The 22327-nt window shown below is 42.7% G+C and overlaps 1 protein-coding gene across 2 annotated transcripts in view; it reads left to right on the forward strand.

The window, feature by feature from the left end:
• Positions 1 to 22327, forward strand: part of LOC139408189 (cortactin-binding protein 2-like) — a 73726-nt gene that overhangs the window by 5302 nt on the left and 46097 nt on the right. The gene's annotated exons all lie outside the window — the stretch shown is intronic.

Here is a 22327-nt window from a genome sequence, read left to right on the forward strand (position 1 = left end):
TTCTGGCATCATTTTTTTCTTCCTTGCGCCTAGGCACTGGCTGTGCTTGGTTTGGATCTATACAGTGCATTCGGAAAGTATCCAGACCCCTTGACCTTTTGCACATTTTGACATGCTACAGCCTCATTCTCAAATGGATAACAAAAAAAAAAATCCTCATCAATCTACACACAATACCCCATAATGACAGAGATTTTTTTTCAAACTTTTTGCTAATTTATAAAAATGAAAAACAAATACCTTTTTATTTACATAAGTATTCAGACCCTTTGCTGTGAGACTTGAAATTCAGCTCAGGTGCATCCTGTTTCCATTGATCATCCTTGAGATGTTTCTACAACTTGATTGGAGTCCACCTGTGTTAATTCAATTGATTGGACATGATTTGGAAAGGCACACACCTGTCTGTATAAGGTCCCATAGTTGACAGCGCATGTCGGAGGAATTGCCCGTGGAGCTCTGAGACAGGATTGTGTCGAGGCACAGATCTGGGGAAGGGTACCAAAACATTTCTGAAGCATTGAAGGTTCCCATGAACACAGTAACCTCCATCATTCTTAAATGGAAGAAGTTTGGAAGCACCAAGACTCTTCCTAGAGCTGACCGCCCAGCCAAACTGAGCATTTGGGGGAGAAGGGCCTCGGTCGGGGAGGCTCCAGAGTTCCTCTGGGGAGATGGTTGTCCTTCTGGAAGGTTCTCTGAGCTCTACAGCACTCTACCAATCAGGGCTTTATGGTAGAGTGTGTCTTTTACCACTCCACAGTAAAGGACACATGACAACCCGCTTGGAGTTTGCCAAAAGGCACCTAAATGACTCCGACTATGAGAAATAAGATTCTCTGGTCTGATGAAACCAAGATGGACCTATTTGGCCTGAATGCCAACCATCATGTCTGGGGGGAAACCTGGCACCATCCCAACAGTGAAGCATGGTGGTGGCAGCATGCTTGTGGGGATGTTTTTCAGTGGCAGGCACTGGGATGCTAGTCAGGATCGAGGGAAAGATGAACAAAGCAAAGTACAGAGAGATCCTTGATGAAAACCTGCTCCAGAGCGCTTAGTACCTCGGACTGGGGCAAAGGTTCACCTTCCAACAGGACAATGACCCTATGCACCTAGCCAAGACAACTCAGGAGTAGCTTCAGGACAAGTCTCTGAATGTCCTTTAGTGGCCCGGACTCGAACATCTATGGAGAGACCTGAAAACATCTCTGCAGCGACTAGAGGTCAACCGATTAATCGGAATGGCCGATTTCAAGTTTTCATAACAACCGATTAAAAAATAAAAAAAAATATATATATATATATATATATATTTTGAAATACCTTTTATTTAACTTGGCAAGTCAGTTAAGAACACATTCTTATTTTCAATGACGGCATAGGAACGGTGGGTTAACTGCCTTGTTCAGGGGCAGAACAACACATTTTCACCTTGTCAGCTCGGGGGATCCAACCTGCCTCTCATTGCACTCCATGAGGAGCCTGCCTGTTACGCGAATGCAGTAGAAGCCAAGGTAAGTTGTTAGCTAGCATTAAACTTATCTTATAAAAAACAATCAACCAATCATAATCACTAGTTATAACTACACATGGTTGATGATATTACTCGTTTATCTAGCGTGTTGCATATAATTGATGCAACGCTGGGGGATGATTTAACAAAAGCGCATTTGCGAAAAAAGCACAATCGTTGGACGACTGTACCTAACCATAAACACCAATGCCTTTCTTAAAATCAATACACAGAAGTATATATTTTTAAACCTGCATATTTAGCTAAAATAAATCCAGGTTAGCAGGCAATATTAACCAGGTGAAATTGTGTCACTTCTTTTGCGTTCATTGCACGCAGAATCAGGGTATATGCAACAGTTTGGGCAGCCTGGCTCGTTGCAAACTAATTTGCCAGAATTGTACGTAATTATGACAACATTGAAGGTTGTGCAATGTAACAAGAATATTTAGACTTAGGGATGCCACCCGTTAGATAAAATACCGAACGGTTCCGTATTTCACTGAAATAATAAACGTTTTGTATTCGAAATGATAGTTTCCGGATTCTACCATATTAATGACCTAAGGCTCGTATTTCTGTGTGTTGTTATGTTATAACTAAGTCTATGATTTGATAGAGCAGTCTGACTGAGCGATGGTAGGCAGCAGCAGGCTCGTAAGCATTCATTCAAACAGCACTTTAGTGCGTTTTGCCAGCAGCTCTTCGCAAGCACAGCGCTGTTTATGACTTCAAGCCTATCGGCCTAATGGCTGGTTTAACCGATGTGAAATGGCTAGCTAGTTAGCTGGGTGTGCGCTAATAATGTTTCAACTGAGACTTGGAGTAGTTATTCCACTTGCTCTGCAAGGGCCGCGGCTTTTGTGGAGCGATGGATAACCCTGCTTCGAGTGTGGCTGTTGTCGATGTGTTCCTGGTTCGAGCCCAGTTGGGGCGAGGAGAGGGACGGAAGCTATATTGTTACACTGGCAATACTATAGTGCCTATAAGAACATCCAATAGTCAAAGGTATATGAAATACAAATGGTATAGAGAGAAATAGTCCTATAAATACTATATTAACTACAACCTAAAACCTCTTACCTTGGAATATTGAAGTCTCATGTTAAAAGGAACCACCAACTTTCATATGTTCTCATGTTCTGAGCAAGGAACTGAAACGTTAGCCTTTTTACATGGCACATATTGCACTTTTACTTCTCCAACACCTTTGTTTTTGCATTATTTAAACCAAATTGAACATGTTTCATTATTTATTTGAGGCAAAATTTATTTTTATTCATGTATTATATTAAGTTAAAATAAGTGTTCATTCAGTATTGTTGTAATTGTCATTATTACAAATAAAATGTAAAAAAAATCGTCAGATTAATCAGTATCGGCTTTTTTGGTCCTCCAATAATCAGTATCGGTATCGGCGTTGAAACATCATCATCGGTCGACCTCTAGCAGCGATGCTCACCATCCAACATGACAGAACTTGAGAGGATCTGCAGAGAAGAATGGGAGTAAATCCCCAAATACAGGTGGACACCAAGCTTGTAGCGTCATACCCAAGAAGACTCAAGGCTGTAGTCACTGCCAAAGGTGCTTCAACAAAGTACTGAGTAAAGGTGCTGAATACTATTTTTTTTAAATGTCATATTTCAGTGTTTTATTTTTTTATGCATTTATAAAAAGTTTGCTTTGTTTTTTTATGATGCATTGTGTAGAATTTGGCTGTAAAGTAACAAAATTTGGAAAAAGTCAAGGGGTCTGAATACTTTCCAAATGTACACTAATCTCTCGTTCCCTCTTTCTCTCTGTTTTTCTCTTTCTCATTCTTTTTGTCTGGCATTCATGCTGGCTTTTAGTGTTCTTCCCGGCTCCCTCCCTGTGGATATCGTATCTCTGCAAAAAATAAATAATGCCCTCTTGACTGTCGTGATGACTGTCCCAAACACAAAGACCCTACTTGTTCTCCCTGAGATAAGCCTGCTCAAAAAGGGAGGAGAGCGATGGCTAGATGGATAGAGAGGGGGGGCCTATACCCTGAGAGAAAGAAAGTGTTTCCCGTTTTGTTTGTCTGTTTCACTTGCTTTGGCGCTGTAAGCATATGTTTCCTATGCCAATAAAGCCCATTGAAGTGAGAGGAAAATAAATGGGAAGGGAACTAAAAAGAGTTGAGGACAGAGGAAAGGGGCCCACATCTTGACGTCTTGAGAGGGGTGGAGAGGCTGACATCCTCTGTGAAAGTGGGATGGACGGTGTGCTAGAGAAGATTTGGCTGACAAAATCCTCTCAAATCGCCAGAACGAATGGAGCCGTAAATAAAAAAGTGTCATCTGGAGACCAGCTGGCTAGAGCCATTGATATCACACAGTTAGACAAGTCCTCTTCTTTTAAACCAACCACTAGTGCTGTGCCATTTAACCAAGATTTTGTTTTGTTGTAAACAACTAATTGACCGACGTCTGTTTTAATTATTTGAATTACGTGGTATCGGTGTTTTTGTGTTTGCGGTGTTTGGGTGTTAAGAGGCTTTTGTGGCGACGACTAATTAGCATGTGGCTAAAACTGGCTGAGCCCCGCGAATCAGTTTCATTTTAGAGAATAGAAGGGCCGTAAACAGATTAGCCAAACGAGCGCAGTCACATGATTAGTGCAGCAGTACAGCAGAGCACTCTCATTCTTATGGTGGCTGAGCGTGTCTGTCAATGATCAACTGTCAACAACCAGGGTTTAGTAGCAGTTGGTCCGGGCAACCACTTAACCTAAGACTGGGTAATAAAACACAGTTTGTTAAAGGTGCAGAAATCTCTCCATCATTTCCTGGTGACTAAAATTCAAATACTTTTGTCTAATTTCACTTTGCGACAAAACAAGAGGTCATTGTGTGGAGAATCATTGTAACATCTAAGCCGCTGTGAAATCTATTTTTATTTTCAGCTGTTATACAAAACCGAAAGTATAAGGCACTGGAAGCATAAAAACTGTGCATATAGAGCAGCTCTACCTACCACTTATTAGACGCTTTCAATGAGAATGGCAGATCTATAACTCACATTTCTATGTTTTGGTCAGGCATCCAAAATGTGACATTGCAGCTTTACAGTGGAAGCTCTTTTTTTGGAGTGCCAAAATCTCCCATAAGGATGTTTGTTCATAATTCATGTAAAAAAAAAATATATATATATAATAATAAAGCTAAATGGTGGATCCCCTGATTTGACCTATGCAGTTGTTAGATCGGGGATTATTTTATGTAAGTAAGGAAGGAAGCATTTTATAGGCTAAGTATTCCAAAAGGGCACAGGTCCAGCAGACCAGGCATATATTAATTCCACCCACTACTGACTTGGGTTCATTCTCTCGCATGCTCCCAACAACAGAGCTGCGTGTGATCTCTTGTATGAGTAAAATGCTATGATACCCTTATCCTTGAGGCATTATGTAGCCAATGTTTATGCATAGCAGGATGCCCCAAGCAAGTTTTATTTATAAAAAAATATATATATTTATTTATTTATTTATTTAAGCTTTGAGACGTGGATTGTGTGGGGGTGGTGATGATGGTGGTCGCTATTCAAGCAGGGTTGAAACATGACCCCAAAAATCTCCATGACTCTATCGCCATGCAGGTGGGGGTCTGGTTGCTATGCGGACATCAGAGCCATGTGGTTGGTTGGATGCTAATTTGCTAGTGTGGCGGAGAGAAGAGGGTTAAACTGAGACTTAACACCAGCCAAGGTAGACCAGCCTCTGTAGCCATCCAGTTATCTATATATACATACACCCGTCACTCTGCCTCTCCGGTGGATTTATGTCTTACATTTTTATCTCATACAGGTTTCTGTTTCCAAAACTAGAATCTGTAGACTTTACCCTTCGCCAAAGTAATTGTTTCATTTTTTTAAATTTTAAATGTGGTGTTTAAAATGTATTTTGACACTGATAGGGGTGGGGGGGATTTGAAGCCCTGTCAGACTGAGACAGGTTAGTCTCTGTAGAGAATGGAGTCTGACTGTGTGGTTGACCAAGTGTCTGTCTTGAAGAGGGTCAGTGCACACTGGAGTTGTGTGTTTTACAGGGTCAGCCATAGTAGTACCTTTCGGTTACTGGCCCAACACTATGCTACCACTAGTCTACCTGCCGCCTTATAACACATGGGGATTGGAGAAGAGAGAGGTTTAGGAGGTAGATCTTAGGAAGTTGCTCTCACTCTCTCTCTCTGGTGATTGGTGGGCTACAGGGTGAACTGTCTCCTGGATGATTGGATGACGCAGCACAGGCCTGTTTGATGTGCGTCAGGCTTCACTCTAATGTTGCGCGAATGTGTTCACACAGGGTCGTTCCACCTTGATTGCCAAATGAAATAGGAGAAGGACACATAGCCCCCCTCTCTTTCTCAATCTCATTTTGCTGTGTGTCTATGTGTGTGTCCTTCTTTTGGCTGTGTGTGTGTGTGTGTGTGTGTCAAGGTTACCGTTGGCCGATAATTGCTGTTTTTTGTATAAAAAAAGAAAAGCATTTCCCTCATGTCCCACCCATGTGTGTTTTCATTAGTCATCATGTATCTTATCACATACACACAGCATACAGAGCCTATTTTGAGCGGAATATCACCTCCGCTCTAGATCCTCATCTCGTTGCTGCTTGAGTGAAACCTGCTTTTAGAAGCCCAGTCATTGCACAGCAATTCTAAATGCAATCGCATGTTAACTGTTTTTGCTGGCCGCTAGGGTTGCAAAGGGTCGGAAACTTTCCGGTAAATTTCTATGGGAAGTTAAGCCCCGGGAATTTTGCTTAAATTCGTCAAAAAAGTTAGCTTATAACAGTGCACCATTTTTGGGGGGATACACAAGGCAATTCTAGGTCTTGTGGCATATTTTGGTTAAACTATCCCCAACCCTCTGCATGCACAGTGCATTCTTCCATCACATGTAAGGCTGATTCTCAAGATCTTGCACACTAATGAGATGCTATTGAGCCCACACTGCTACACTGTCTTAGCCAAGGACTACATGCTTTCTGGAAAGAATGCAACAAAGATGCAGAATCATCTGGCCAAGTGCATAAAGTTCCCTCAGCGCTCACAACGAGCAACCTCTGACAAAAGTCCCTCTACTTCTGTTCGAGATGAAAATGGTGAATCAAGACAACCTAGCAATAGCTCATGGTTCTCCTGGAATCAGATTTTTTTTTTGACAACGGAGGAATGTAGTCAGAGAAATGCTGATGAATGTCTTATGCAACTGGTTCACCTCTGATTCTCACAGGCAATGTGTATCGGGAGAGATTTCTGAGTGTTCTTTGCCCAGCATACACCCCTCCAACCAGACATGCTTTATCTACTCATTTGCTGGATGTAGAGTTCAACAGAGTTCAAGTGAAGGTCAAGTAAATCATAGAGAAAGCTAACTGTATTGCAATCATCTCTGATTGGTGGTCGAATGTCATGGGCAAGGAATAATTAGCTACATCACCTCCACCCCTCAACCAGTATTCTATAAGAACAAAGACACAAGGGACAACAGACACACCGGGCTCTACATTGCAGATGAGCTGAAGGCAGTCATCAATGACCTTGGACCACAGAAGGTATTTGCACTGGTGACAGACAATGCTGCGAACATGAAGGATGCTTGGTCTAAAGTCAAGGAGTCCTACCCTCACATCACACCCATTGGCTGTGCTGCTCATGCATTGAATCTGCTCCTCAAGGACATCATGGCACTGAAAACAATGGATACACTCTACACGAGATTCAAGGAAATGGTTAGGTGGGTCATATAGCAGCAATCTACCTCACCAAGCAAAGTGAGAAGAATAAGGGCACCATATTGAAGCTGCCCAGCAACACCAGTTGGGGTGGTATTGTCATGATTGACAGTCTGCTGGAAGTGAAGGAGTCTCTGCAAGAAATGGCCATATCACAGTCTGCCGATATGGACAGCCCCATCAAGAGGATCCTCCTGGATGATGTATTTTGGGAAAGAGTGGTAAGCAGCCTGAAACCCCTGAAACATATAGCAGTAGCCATTGCACGGATTGAGAGAGACAATGCCATCCTGTCTGATGTTCAGTCTCTGCTTGCAGATGTAAGAGAAATCCGTACTGCCCTGCCCACTTCACTGTTGCTCCAAGCAGAGGAAACGGCAGTTCTGAAATGCATCAAAGAGCGTGAAGACTTCTGCCTGAAGCCCATACACGCCGCAGCGTACATGTTGGACCCCAAGTATGCTGGCAAGAGCATCCTGTCTGGTGCAGAGATCAACGAGGCCTATGGTGTCATCACTACCGTGTCTTGCCACCTTGGCCTGGATGAGGGCAAGGTTCTTGGCAGTCTGGCGAAGTACACTTCCAAGCAAGGGCTTTGGGATGGAGATGCAATATGGCAGTCGTGCCAACATATCTCATCAGCCACCTGGTGGAAGGGACTTTGTGGATCTGAGGCTCTTTCCCCTGTTGCCTCCATCATTCTACAAATCCTATCAACATCAGCCACCTGAGAGTGCAACTGGTCCTTGTTTGGGAACACACACACCAAAGCTGACCAATACAAGGGTTGAAAAATTGGCGGCCACCCGGGCAAATTTGATGCTTTTTGAGCCTGACAAAGAGCCATCCTCAACAAGGTTAGAAAGTGACAGTGAAGATGAGGCCTCAGTCGGATGTTCAAGAGGTGGACATTGAGGAGGTCCAGGGAGAAGACATGGAAGCCTGAGAGGAAGACAACCAAAGCTTTAGTTTCTAGATTATCATTTTATGTATGTTGAAAACATTTTTGGGAGATGCGATGCGTCATTGGAGATCATTCAGTATTCCCTTTTGTTGTTCTGTGAAATCATCCCACGTGAAGAGTCAAATAATTTAATTAAAATTTGATTCGTAAACTAAATTGTTTTTTAAAAATGTATATTGGAAGCATTTAATCATTTGCAATTATATCTACTTATGATAAGCGTGCCTCCTATTCGCCATTCAAGTGCGTAGGCAGTGGTAGGCAGGCTATCAGCATGGCACACAGCACGTTGCAATGTGAGCTGGAGGCAGTAGGCCACGCATTATGAAAACATACACATATTTGTTTGAAACCTTGAAGTTTTACTTCATATTATAAGGCATGTCTTGCCTTCCTTCAAATTATATGAAAAATCCGTCCGTAGAAACGTGGAGGCAAATATTTTATAAAGACTTCATAATTTGCATTTCTCTCCTGTGTTATTGGTTTTCATATAGGCATATTGTCATACCTTCATACCGACCTTGTGCCATACCGGGATATTCGGTAATACCAGCACTGAACACAATGCTACCAAGTACATGTAATCCCATAGAGGGTGCTAATTAAATGCTAACGTGCATTGCAAATGGTTTGAGGGAGCGTGCAATTGGAATGTTGACTGCAGGAATGTCCACCAGAGCTGTTGCCAGAGAATTTTCTGTAAATCTTTCTACCGTAAGCCACCTCCAACATCGTTTTAGAGAATTTGGCAGTACGTCCAACCGTCCTCACAACCGCAGACCACGTATATAGCGTTGTGTGGGCGAGCAGTTTGCTGATGTCAACGTTGTGAACAGAGTGCCGCATGGTGGGGGTATGGGCAAGCATAAGCTACAGAAAACAAACACAATTGCGTTTTATCCATGTCAATTTGAACGCACAGAGATACTGTGACCAGATCCCGAGGTCTATTGTCGTGCCATAAATCCGCAGCCATTTCATGTTTCAGCATGATGATGCACGGCCCCATGCCGCAAGGATCTGTACACAATTTCTGGAAGCTGAAAATGTCCCAGCTCTACCATGGCCTGCATACTCTCCAGACATGTCCCCCATTTGAGCATGTTTGGGATGCTCTGGATCGATATGTACGACAGCGTTTCTGTTCCCTCCAATATACAGTAAATTCTCACCGCCATTGACGAGGACTGGGACCACATTCCACAGGCCACAATCAACAGCCTGATCAACTATATGTCAACGAGAGGTAAATGTTGGTCACACCAGATACTGTCTGGTTTTCTGATCCACGCCCCTACCTTTTTTTGTAAGGCATCTGTGACCAACAGATGCATATCTGTATTCCCAGCCATGTGAAATCCGTAGATAAGGCCTAATACATTTATTTAAATTGACTGATCGCCTTCTATGAACTGCAACTCAGTAAAATCATTGAAATTTGTTGCATTTATATTTTTGTTCCGTATAGTTACTAATTTAGAAAACTGTTGTACATTTGGGTAACTAAATAGTTAGAATGTATCTAGCTGGCAAACATTTAGTTGTGAATTCAATACTGCAATTGGATCACCTGGCGTGTGCTGCACAATAGGGAGTGACTCACAAGGGTCTGGTCTCTCTCACTGTTGTGTGCTTGTAAACAAGCACCATGTGACTGGGGACTACGGTAAGCTTCGTAATAATGTGATGGGTGAAATGAATTGCACAAGTTGACTGCAGGTATTTACTTAAGTACCTACAAATATTTTAATTCATAAAAAAAACATCAGGAATAGTTTCAACGGTGTTGGAAAACCATCACATGGCTTTTTCCAAATACCCTGGTATGTATACTGCCCCCAAGCCTATTTTCATATCAACTTTCTTTCATTGTCCAGAAGCCAAAGGCACAATCCTAGTCATATTAGTAACCCATCCGAGTTGTTGCATCTTTAGATTCTCCCTCTTCCTTTGTTTTTAACAGAGATTTTTTTCTCTCTGTCACATATGGGACCGCACACATCAGGTGCGCTGTTTAGAATGGCGTTTTCCTGCAAATGGCATTTTGGCAATTGTTTGAAAATGTAATTTGTATTGGGAGCTTCATCACAGAAGTGATCTAGGTATTATTCCTGTCATTCTGAGCACCGTTGGTGGACCACCTAATGGGTTTACGCGCCCAATGCATATGGGTCCGGTAAATTTCTCAACTGGCCGGTAATTTAAAATCTTGTCCAGCGCCACGTTTTCCTAATGGAAACCCTGGTGTGTTTGTGTGTATGCTCTTTTTCTTGACTGTGTGTGTTGCCTTTTTGTAGGAGTGGTTTTTAGCATGTTAGACCTCATTTTCCACATACTTTTAGTGTTTAAGCATCATCCAGACAATTGTTTTGGTCAGTTCCATACCTGAGATTTCTTTGGCTTGCATAGTTGCTTGCATGAGGTCATATAGTGGTAGTGGCCAGACTCTCACAAAAATAATTAAATAATCTGCAACCATCCACAATTGTGCTTTTGAAGAAAATGGAAAAGCTGCTTCAGCCGAAGTATGTTGGCAGTAGAGGTCGACCGATTTGAATCGGAATGGCCAATTTTTTTTTATTTTTTAAAATTAGGCCCAATTTCAAGTTTTCATAACAATCGGTAAAAACTTTTTAAATTTTTTATTTTTACACCTTTATTTAACTAGGCAAGTCCTTTAAGAACATTAAGAACAAATTCTTATTTACAATGACGGCCTAGGAACGGTGGGTTAACTGCCTTGTTCAGGGGCAGAATGACAGATTTTTACCTTGTCAGCTTGGGGATTCAATCTTGCAACCTTACAGTTAACTAGTCCAACGCTCTAACCACCTGATTACATTGCACTCCACGAGGAGCCTGCCTGTTACGCGAATGCAGTAAGTTTCTAGCTAGCATTAAACTTATATTATAAAAAAACAATCACAATCACTAGTTAACTACACATGGGTGATGATATTACTAGTTTATCTAGCGTGTCCTGCTTTGCACATAATCGATGCGGTGCGTATTCGCGAAAATGTGTACCTAACCATAAACATCAATGTCTTTCTTAAAATCAATACACAGAAGTATATATTTTTAAACCTGCATATTTAGCTAAAAGAAATCCAGGTTAGCAGGCAATATTAGCCAGGTGAAATTGTCACTTCTCTTGCGTTCATTGCACGCAGAGTCAGTGTATATACAACAGTTTGGGCCGCCTAATTTGCCAGAATTTTACATAATTATGACATAAAATTGAAGGTTGTGCAATGTAACAGGAATATTTAGACTTATGGATGCCACCCGTTCACTGAAAGAATAAACGTCTTGTTTTCGAGATGATAGTTTCCGGATTCGACCATATTAATGAACTAATGCTCGTATATCTGTGTGTTATGTTATAATTAAGTCTATTATTTGATAGAGCAGCCTGACTGAGCGGTGGTAGGCACCAGCAGGCTTGTAAGCATTCATTCAATCAGCACTTTTGTGCGTTTTGCCAGCAGCTCTTTGCTGTGCTTCAAGCATTGCGCTGTTTATGACTTCAAGCCTATCAACTCCCGAGATTAGGCTGGTGTAACTGATGTGAAATGGCTAGCTAGTTAGCATGGTGCACGCTAATAGCGTTTGAAACATCACTCGCTCTGAGGCTTGGAGTGGTTGTTCCTCTTGCTCTACATGGGTAACGCTGCTTCGATGGTGGCTGTTGTCGTTGTGTTCCTGGTTCGAGCCCAGGTAGGAGCGAGGAGAGGGACGGAAGCTATACTGTTACACTGGCAATACTAAAGTGCCTATAAGAACATCCAATAGTCAAAGGTTAATGAAATACAAATGGTATAGAGAGAAATAGTCCTGTAATTCCTATAATAACTACAACCTAAAACTTATTACCTGGCAATATTGAAGACTCATGTTAAAAGGAACCACCAGCTTTCATATGTTCTCATGTTCTGAGCGAGGAACTTAAATGTTAACTTTCTTACATGGCACATATTGCACTTTTACTTTCTTCTCCAACACTTTGTTTTTGCATTATTTAAACCAAATTGAACATGTTTCATTATTTATTTGAGGCTAAATTGATTTTATTGATGTATTATATTAAGTTAAAATAAGTGTTCATTCAGTATTGTTGTAATTGTCATTACTACAAATAAAAAATGTAAAAGTCCGATTTAATTGGTATCGGCTTTTTTGGTCCTCCAATAATTGACCTCTAGTTGGCAGTGTTGTTCTGCTCTCCAGAGCAACAAGTCTTGTGCTCAGGAGTAGGCGTGTCCATCTCTCGCTTGTCAACAGCACATGGATACACGTACAGGAATACGGATAAGGAATACAAGCAGCATTTCACTAGCTAGGACTAGCATACGGATAGCCTAGATGTCACTAGCTAGGACAGGGATTAGCATACAGATAGCCTAGATGACTAGAAGAAGCTATATAGGTTGTTGGATTGCTGAAGCATGTTCTGGGACGGTGTGTCACAGCCTCATCGGACTAAGCTTGTTGTTATTGCAGGCAATCTCAACACTGCGTTACAGGGAAGACATCCTCCTCCCTCATGCTTGGGCCATTCCCCCCCAGGAATGTCCGGGAACTTGCAGGTGCCTTGGTGGAAGAGTGGGGTAACATCTCACAGCAATAACTGGCAAATCTGGTGCAGTCCATGAGGAGGAGATGAACTGCAGTACTTAATGCAGCTGATGGCCACACCAGATACTGACTGTTGCTTTTGATTTTGACACCCCCTTTGTTCAGGGACACATTATTAAATTTATGTTAGTCACGTGTCTGTGGAACTTGTCAGTTGTTGAATCTTATGTTCATACAAATATTTACACATGTTAAGTTTGCTGAAAATAAACGCAGTTGACAGTGAGGATGTTTCTTTTTTCTTTTTCTTGCTGAGTTTATTTACATGGTTCTAGCCATAGACGTGTTGTGTAATACGTTTTGGTGTCATTACGTGTTCAGTCTTTACACGTTCTTGAGAATCAAGTGGTTCAGAGAAGCAGGTGTGACCTTTTCCAAGCTTTCTCCCTTGAGTTCCATCGCAATGCGAAACGCGACAAGACTGTATTGACTATGGAACATGGGAAAATATCAATAAGGGATCATTATAGGAAACCGATAACACGTTCAAATTGGTATGCATTCGTTATTGATCATTTCAACAGTTTACTTACTCTATGGGCAGCTGCCCGTTTTGTCCCTCTGGCCATGGAAAAACGGTTTCAATTACTCCTGGGTTGATGAGGGCTGGGAAAACCTGCATGATCTGTCACACAGACTATTGCGCTGTTAACGGCATCACCAGTGTCTTCGGTAGTTAAGTGTTGGCATTATGAAGTCCCATCGGAACAGCAAACACACTACATTTCGGTTGGTATTGCCTTGCACCCCCCCCCCCCCCTTCCCTGTCTCTGGGAACTGGTCTGCCGGTCTGCCCGTCTCATCTGTTGCCATTTCCCCCCTGTCTTCTATCTGTCGAAGCTCTTCATCAGTATATTCTGGCTCATATATAAATATGGTTCTCAATATGCTCATAATAGTGGAAATATCCAAGTGCCCACAAAGACATGAGATGGCTGTAGAGTTTCTTGTGAGGATGTTTTGAAGCTTTTTTTTTTTGTCTGCCCACTACCACTATAAGGCTTATGCAAGCAACTAAGCCAGCCAAAGAAATCTCAGGAATGGAACTCTGACTAAAACCACTGTCGAGATGATGCTTCAACACTTAAAAAAAAAAAAGGTGGAAAATGAAGTCTAACATGCAAAAACGAACCGAAATATCCCTTTAAGAATGTTTTTTTCCATTTGTCACATCCCCAGTATTGTCACATCCCCAGTATTGTCACATCCCCAGTATTGTCACATCCCCAGTATTGTATGTTCCGCAGAGTTCTATGTTATGTGTGCACGTTGCCTGAGTGTTGAGTGGAATGGACCCTCGTTAGCAGTAGAAGGAAATTAACCACCCCACACACACACACACACACACACCGTTAATTCACCGTGGGTGTTTTGCGGCGGGGTTTGTTGCTCGTGACAGAAGGAGAGGAGCAGCTGCGAGCAGTTGTTACATCACCAAGCAAGGACTGCTGTCGCCGTCACCATGGATAAGAGGCCTGATGACCAGGGGGAGAGCGAGTCCGACAGAGACAGAGAGAGAGAGAGAGGAGAGTGACTAAGTGAGACCGAGAGTCAGAAAGCCCAAGAGAGATGTTAGAGAGAAAGACTGTAGCTCTACTCCAAATCTCTCTCTCTATCTGTACTATCTGTATTTCTCTACCTCAACCCTTACCTATCTCACTAGCAAAACGCCCCCCCCCCCCCCCCCCCCCCCCTGTCATCTTGGCTGGGACCTCACGATATTATCATGACACTTAGGTGCCAATACGCAATGCATTGCTGTTCTTTACCGCGACGTTGTTGTAATTTGATGGTCCAAACCCAGGTAACATGCACATCTTTGGCCGACCTATCAAGTTGCATGGGGAATGTGTAGTTTGGAGAGAGATTGCACATTGGGAACATGCCAGTCGAGACATCCAGAATAGAATAGACTTCAGCATGTTGATGTCTGGTCGTCGTATAAACGCTGTAAAACTGCAGAGTTTAGAATGTGGGCATTCTACATACATCTGCACGACGTCTCGCCAACGAGTAAACGCTGTCTAAACGTCTTTCTTCCCAATGTATCCTGTATACATCTCATGCCTACGTTGGGCATGTGTGTGTGTTATCTGGGAACATATTGCTCACTATATGTCTGTTGTAGAGAGCGCATGAGAAACTGATCAGTCATAGAAATGAAAGTGCTGAAAACACGTTGGCTCACTATTTAAAAAGGGGAACGAGCTACAGGATGGAGAATACCAGAGTTTTGGAGCAGGTACTGTCGACTAGCGCAGAAATAACGCTACCTAGCAACAACAACAAAAAAAGATTCACACCCCAATACTTTTTTTTTTCTCTCTCACATGTTGTTGTGTTACTGTCTGAATTTAAAATGGATTCAATTGAGATGTTTTTCTCTCACTGGCCTACACACACTACCCCATAATGTCACAGTTTTTCATAATTTGTCAAAATGAACTTAAAATGAAAAGCTGAAATGTCTTGAGTCTAACTAAGCCTAAATACCCCCAGGAGTAAAAATGTGCTTAACATAGCATAAGCTGCACGGACTTTTGTTTGCAATAATAGTGTTTAACATGATTTCTGAATGGCTACCTCATCTCTGTACCCCACACATACAATTTATCTGTAAGGTTGAGCAGTGAATTTCAAACACAGATTCAACCTCAAAGACCAGGGAGGTTTTCCAATGCCTTGCAAAGAAGGGCACCTATTGGTAGATGGTGTATCAATACACCCAGTCACTGCAAAGATACAGGTGTCCTTGCTAACTCAGTTGCCGGAGAGGAAGGAAAGCGCTCAGGAATTTCACCATGAGGCTAAGGGTAACGTTAAACCATTTTATTGGATGATGTCGGAGAACTGTTGTTACTCCAAAATAGTAACCTAAATGAGAGTGAAAAGGAAGCATGTATAGAAGACTATTTCAAAACATGCATCCTGTTTGGAACAAGGCACTAAAGTAATGCTGCAAAAAAACGTGTCAAGCAATGAAATTTTGTCCTGAATACAAATAGTTTTGTTTGGGGCAAAATGAAGATGGGAGATGAATTCACCTTTTCAGCAGGATAATAACCTAAAACACAAGGCCAAATCTACATTGGAGTTGCTTACCAAGAAGACTGTGAATGTTCCTGAGTGGCCGAGTTACAGTTTTAACCTAAATCTGCTTAAAAAACTATGGCAAGACTTGGTTGTCTAGCAATGATCAACAACCAATTTGACAGAGCTTGAAGAATTTAGAAAATAATAATGGGCAAATATTGTACAATCCAGGTGTGCAAAGCTCTTAGAGACTTACCCAGAAAGGCTTGCATCTAATGGCTGCCAAAGGTGATTCTAACATGTATTGACTCAGGGGTGTGAATACTTATGAAAATGATTGATTTCTGTGTTTAATTTGCAATAAATGTGCAGACATTGATAAGAACATGTTTTCACTTTGTCATTTTGGGATATTGAGTGTAGATGGGGGGGGGGAGAAAATATTCCATTTAGATTTCAGGTTGTAACATAACAAAATGTGGTCAAGGGGTATGAATACTTTCTGAAGGCTGTGTGTGTGTGAATATACAGTTGAAGTCGGAAGTTTACATTACACTAAATTGACTGTGCCTTTTTTAAAAAGCTTTGAAAATTATGTAATGGCTTTAGAAGCATCTGATAGACCTCCAATTGACTCAAATTATGTCAATTAGCCTATCTGTGGATGTATTCCAAGGCCTACCTTCAAACTCTGTGCCTCTTTGCGTGACATTATGGGAAAATCAAAAGAAATCAGCCAAGACCTCAGAAAATAAATTGTAGACCTCCACAAGTCTGGTTCATTCTTGAACGTGCATTTGGAAATTGCTCCCATCTGTACAAACAATAGTACGCAAGTAAAAACACCATGGGACCACGCAGCCGTCATACCGCTCAGGAAGAAGACGCGTTCTGTCTCCTAGAGATTATCAAATCAAATCAAATTTTATTTGTCACATACACATGGTTAGCAGATGTTAATGCGAGTGTAGCGAAATGCTTGTGCATTATACTTTGGTACGAAAAGTGCAAATCAATCCCAGAACAACTGAAAATGACCTTGTGAAGATGCTGGAGGACACAGGTACAAAAGTATCTATATCCACAGTAAAACGAGTCCTATATCGACAACCTGAAAGGCCGCTCAGCAAGGAAGAAGCCACTGCTCCAAAACCGCTGTAAAAAAAGCCAGACTACGGTTTGCAACTGCACATGGGGACAAAGATCATACTTTTTGGTGAAATGTCCTCTGGTCTGATGAAACAAAAATAGAACTGTTTGGCCATAATGACCATTATTATGTTTGGAGGAAAAAGGGGGAGGCTTGCAAGCCGAAGAACATCATCCCAACCGTGAATCACGGGGGTTGCAGCAGCATGTTGTGGGGGTGCTTTGCTGCAGGATGGACTGGTGCGCTTCAGAAAATAGATGGCATCATGAAGGAGGAAAATGATGTGGATATATTGAAGCAACATCTCAAGACATCAGTCAGCAAGTTAAAGCTTGGTCGCAAATGGGTCTTCCAAATGGACAATGACCCCAAGGATACTTCAAAGTTGTGGCAAAATGGCTTAAGAACAACAAAGTCAAGGTATTGGAGTGGCCATCGCAAAGCCCTGACCTCAAATCTATAGAACATTTGTGGGCAGAACTGAAAGTGTGTGCGAGCAAGGAGGCCTGCAAACCTGACTCAGTTACACCAGCTCTGTCAGGAGGAATGGGCCAAAATTCACCCAACTTATTGTGGGAAGCTTGTGGAAGGCTACCCGGAACGTTTACCCAGGTTAAACAATTTAAAGGCAATGCTACCAAATACTAATTGAGTGTATGTAAACTTCTGACCCACTGGGAATGTGATGAAAGAAATCAAAGTTGAAATAAATCATTCTTTCTTATTATTCTGACATTTCACATTCTTAAAATAAAGTGGTGATCCTAACTGACCTAAGACAGGGACATTTTATTAGGATTAAATGTCAGAAATTGTGAAACTGAGTTTAAATGCATTTGGCTAAGGCGTGTGTGTGTGTGTGTGTGTGTGTGTGTGTGTGTGTATATACATACGTATATGTGTGTGTCGATATATTGTCCAAAATAATGTTGCCAAATATAACTATCAATTTATTCCCTCATCACTACTTTCATCCCTGTTGTACTCTCATTCTTTCTCTGTTATCATCTCTTATTGAAGAGTGTGGAATAGCTCTGAGCACAGGGCCGTGGTTCCCGATCGATGACTAGGCATCTGCGTGAGGAGAAGGGCCTGCCAGTGTGTGTGTGTGTGTGTGTGTTTGTCTGTTCCTCTTGGATATAATTAATTGAGATGTCTCCCACAGACTTTAGTAAGAGTAATTACGATGAATAATAGGGTATTAGACTAGAGGAAGGTTAATGACAATGAATAATGACAAAGAATATGATGACTTGTCATTCACCACATTTCAATTTCATCATTCCATTACAATTGAAAGAATGATTAACTAACTAAAAGGTGGTTAAATAATTAATCCTACAACAAAGCAATGCACAAACCGCAATGACAGCAGAGACACTGGCCAGCACTGCCACAGACCCCAGACCCCAATGACTACTTAGATAGAAGTTCTATCGTCACCGTGTCAGCAGAAATCCGACTGAGGCCAGCCACAATGGAAATAAACCTTCAGGCTCGGTGTTAATCCTCCATAATTGTTACGTTCATGTTAATGTCGCCTCCAGCTGGAGCGTCTTTATATGCATTTGAATGATCATATGAATTAAATCAATCAGTCCATGGGAGCCGTGGGGACGTGACTGGAGCTGTTGGAATGGGAAACGCCAAGTGTGTGTGTGTTTGTGTGAGAGAGCGAGAGAGGCTGAGGATTGAGGAAGGGCCGGGATGTGATGGGAAGAGAGCGGTGTTTTAAGTGCTGCTGTGTCTGTGCTGTATAAGGCCTGGCTGGCTTTCATTTGGACTGGTGCCCTGTGCCTCCCCCAACAGCAGACAGTAACCCCACTACAGCCCACTCAATGAGACACTCCGTACTGGACGGTGACATCTGGCCGCTGTCTGCTTTTATTAAATATATGTAGACATACAGTGCCTTGCGAAAGTATTCGGCCCCCTTGAACTTTGCGACCTTTTGCCACATTTCAGGCTTCAAACATAAAGATATAAAACTGTATTTTTTTGTAAAGAATCAACAAGTGGGACACAATCATGAAGTGGAACGACATTTATTGGATATTTCAAACTTTTTTAACAAATCAAAAACTGAAAAATTGGGCGTGCAAAATTATTCAGCCCCTTTACTTTCAATGCAGCAAACTCTCTCCAGAAGTTCAGTGAGGATCTCTGAATGATCCAATGTTGACCTAAATTACTAATGATGATAAATACAATCCACCTGTGTGTAATCAAGTCTCTGTATAAATGCACCTGCACTGTGATAGTCTCAGAGGTCCGTTAAAAGCGCAGAGAGCATCATGAAGAACAAGGAACACACCAGGCAGGTCCGAGATACTGTTGTGAAGAAGTTTAAAGCCGAATTTGGATACAAAAAGATTTCCCAAGCTTTAAACATCCCAAGGAGCACTGTGCAAGCGATAATATTGAAATGGAAGGAGTATCAGACCACTGCAAATCTACCAAGACCTGGCCGTCCCTCTAAACTTTCAGCTCATACAAGGAGAAGACTGATCAGAGATGCAGCCAAGAGGCCCATGATCACTCTGGATGAACTGCAGAGATCTACAGCTGAGGTGGGAGACTCTGTCCATAGGACAACAATCAGTCGTATATTGCACAAATCTGGCCTTTATGGAAGAGTGGCAAGAAGAAAGCCATTTCTTAAAGATATCCATAAAAAGTGTTGTTTAAAGTTTGCCACAAGCCACCTGGGAGACACACCAAACATGTTGAATAAGGTGCTCTGGTCAGATGAAACCAAAATTGAACTTTTTGGCAACAATGCAAGACGTTATGTTTGGCGTAAAAGCAACACAGCTGAACACACCATCCCCACTGTCAAACATGGTGGTGGCAGCATCATGGTTTGGGCCTGCTTTTCTTCAGCAGGGACAGGGAAGATGGTTAAAATTGATGGGAAGATGGATGGAGCCAAATACAGGACCATTCTGGAAGAGAACCTGATGGAGTCTGCAAAAGACCTGAGACTGGGACAGAGATTTTTCTTCCAACAAGACAATGATCCAAAACATAAAGCAAAATCTACAATGGAATGGTTCAAAAATAAACATATCCAGGTGTTAGAATGGCTAAGTCAAAGTCCAGACCTGAATCCAATCGAGAATCTGTGGAAAGAACTGAAATCTGCTGCTCACAAATGCTCTCCATCCAACCTCACTGAGCTCGAGCTGTTTTGCAAGGAGGAATGGGAAAAAAGTGTCAGTCTCTCGATGTGCAAAACTGATAGAGACATACCCCAAGCGACTTACAGCTGTAATCGCAGCAAAAGGTGGCGCTACAAAGTATTAACTTAAGGGGGCTGAATAATTTTGCACGGACAATTTTTCAGTTTTTGATTTGTTAAAAAAGTTTGAAATATCCAATAAATGTCGTTCCACTTCATGATTGTGTCCCACTTGTTGTTGATTCTTCACAAAAAAATACAGTTGTATATCTTTATGTTTGAAGCCTGAAATGTGGCAAAAGGTCGCAAAGTTCAAGGGGGCCGAATACTTTCGCAAGGCACTGTAGATCACCGCCACTACTGGCTTCCCAGGCAGTGGTCAGTAAAGCTATAGAGTTCGCTGCAAGGGCTTAGCAATGTTAACGTAAGCCTTTAAAAAATATATTTAATCGGGAGGACTTGCCCTATCCATCCCGGTAAACTGTTTCCTAGTTTAACTATGCGTGTGTGTGTTCAGTTTCATATCCACGGAAATTCAGAAACTGTCTGTAATAAAACAACCAAATGAGGTTGTTCTCTTCTTTATCTCTGTCTCAGTACAGTCCTGCCTTGAGGCTGCGGCTAGGGGTCGTCTGGCTTGTGAGGAGAGGAGGTCTCGGCGACTGTCTTGTCGTTATACAGAAACAGCTTTGTCCTATAGGAGAGGATAGCAGAGGAGAGCTGCTCTTCTCAACACTGGCTCTTCTGTTGTCCCGCTCGTGGTTACACTACTGTTAGCACTGCCCTCCTACCTGCTGTCAGGGGACACGGGGCTACCTACCTTTTTTAGGTCCCCACATTTTGAACCTAGTTAGGTCCCCTTAGTGTGACGGGGGGGATAGTCGGATAGCTCCGGTCTTCGAGGGGCCATTGGTGTCGCACGTTTGCCCTCTATTCCTCTACAGTAAAATGCCAACGCAAGTCAGCGTCATTCACAAGTTACTTCAATTCCATAAGGACTTTCCTGGCCCGTCACAGGCCTCTTCTGTTCCATTCTACTCCCAACATTACTTAACCACCCACCTCATCTCATTTATGGCCACATAGTGTCTTTACAGCCTCCCCTCAATCCCTCCTCTATTTGATAGGTTTGGGTTGGTGGCAATATTCCCAGGCAGGGGACTTTAATTCAATCTGAAAGGAGGTGGTTGTTTTTAAAGGATGCAGAGCGCTTTGGGGTCGTTACAGTGTGGGCTTATTTTATTGGAACCCGCGGTATGTACACTGAGCTTCTGGGGACGAGGAAGGCGAAAGCTGCATGGTTTAGGGAGAGGGGGGGGGGGGGGGGGGGGTGGTGTGTATTGAAGGTTTTTGGAAGGGGGTCTCTGAAGCGGGCGGGTGGGTTATGTACCTAGGGCGGTCCGCTGTGTGTGTGTGTGTGTGTGTGTGTGTGCGCGTATATTGAAGGGGGTCTCTGAAGCGGGCGGGTGGGTTATGTACCCAGGGCGGTCCACTGTGTGTGTATTGAAGCGGGTGGGTTATGTACCCACGGCGGTCCGCTGTGTGTGTATTGAAGCGGGTGGGTTATGTACCCAGGGCAGTCCGCTGTGTGTGTATTGAAGCGGGTGGGTTATGTACCTAGGGCGGTCCGCTGTGTGTGTATTGAAGCGGGTGGGTTATGTATCCAGGGCGGTCCGCTGTGTCTGTATTTTAGCGGGTGGGTTATGTACCCAGGGCGGTCCGCTGTGTGTGTATTGAAGCGGGTGGGTTATGTACCCAGGGCGGTCTGCTGTGTGTATTGAAGCGGGTGGGTTATGTATGTGTTGAAGCGGGTGGGTTATGTATGTGTTGAAGCGGGTGGGTTATGTATCCAGGGCGGTCCGCTGTGTGTGTATTGAAGCGGGTGGGTTATGTATCCAGGGCGGTCCGCTGTGTCTGTATTTTAGCGGGTGGGTTATGTACCCAGGGCGGTCCGCTGTGTGTGTATTGAAGCGGGTGGGTTATGTACCCAGGGCGGTCTGCTGTGTGTATTGAAGCGGGTGGGTTATGTATGTGTTGAAGCGGGTGGTTTATGTATGTGTTGAAGCGGGTGGGTTATGTACC

Source organism: Oncorhynchus clarkii, chromosome 1 (assembly GCF_045791955.1).
Source record: "Oncorhynchus clarkii lewisi isolate Uvic-CL-2024 chromosome 1, UVic_Ocla_1.0, whole genome shotgun sequence".
Taxonomy (NCBI): Eukaryota; Metazoa; Chordata; class Actinopteri; order Salmoniformes; family Salmonidae; genus Oncorhynchus; species Oncorhynchus clarkii.